The 938-nt window shown below is 39.4% G+C and overlaps 1 long non-coding RNA gene across 1 annotated transcript in view; it reads left to right on the top strand.

The window, feature by feature from the left end:
- LOC128247855 (uncharacterized) overlaps window positions 1-938 on the top strand; it is an 88,112-nt gene that overhangs the window by 10,702 nt on the left and 76,472 nt on the right. The gene's annotated exons all lie outside the window — the stretch shown is intronic.

Raw genomic sequence — 938 nt, 5'->3', positions numbered from 1 at the left:
AAAGGACATATTAAGTATGTCTACCTGTTGGAAATAAAAGTCAAAATTTATTTTCTTTTGTAATGCTTAGTGTAACGTTATGCAATAACTCTATTTTATAAACGTTACAAACAGCTAAGCCCGGTTTCACCTGGTCGGTTTGGATGATGTGTCTGTAAAACCTGCTCTGTGTTAGCATTCGACTTGTTTGGGCACTCTTACGTTAAGAAACAAATTTAGAATGACTTTTTTCTGTCAAAGCGCTAAAAATAACTGACCAACAAAAAAAAAACAAGATTCAACCAAATCAAAAAATAAACCCAAATACTAATCGAACAAAGATGAACCATCCCACCTACACTGCACGCGCACACGCACACACACACATTCACATACTCCCTTTTACATACACACACATATATTCACGCAAAGTTGAAACGCTCACCTCTTCCTTCCTTATTCATCTATCACCCCTTCTTTTCTCCTTCATAAACACAAGAGTATTATTATAGTAAATTATCTCGGTAACCATGGGAGCTATGAAAATATATGACATCACCCCTTCCTTCCTTATTCATCTATCACCCCAGAGTATTATTATTGTAGCTTATCTCGGTAACCATGGGAGCTATGATAAAATACAAAGCCAAGCATCTCCACCGGATCATTCTACATATCTGTGTAATTTTTCGTGCAATTCCACCAAGCCGTTTGACCGTGAATCCCAAGACAAGAAAGAATCGCCCATGTCAAATTTATATGTATAGATGGTAAGCCTACGTGTGCCTACATAAGCCTACGTGTGCCTACATGAGCCTACGTGTACCTACATAAGCCTACGTGTACCTGCATAAGCGTACGTGTGCCTACATGAGCCTACGTGTACCTACATGAGCCTACGTGTACCTACATAAGCCTACGTGTGCCTACATGAGCCTACGTGTACCTACATGAGCCTA

The sequence above is a fragment of the Octopus bimaculoides genome, chromosome 5 (genome assembly GCF_001194135.2).
Source record: "Octopus bimaculoides isolate UCB-OBI-ISO-001 chromosome 5, ASM119413v2, whole genome shotgun sequence".
In the NCBI taxonomy this organism is placed as follows: Eukaryota; Metazoa; Mollusca; class Cephalopoda; order Octopoda; family Octopodidae; genus Octopus; species Octopus bimaculoides.
Note: the sequence above shows the minus strand (reverse complement) of the source record. Positions and strands in the feature narration are given on the sequence as shown.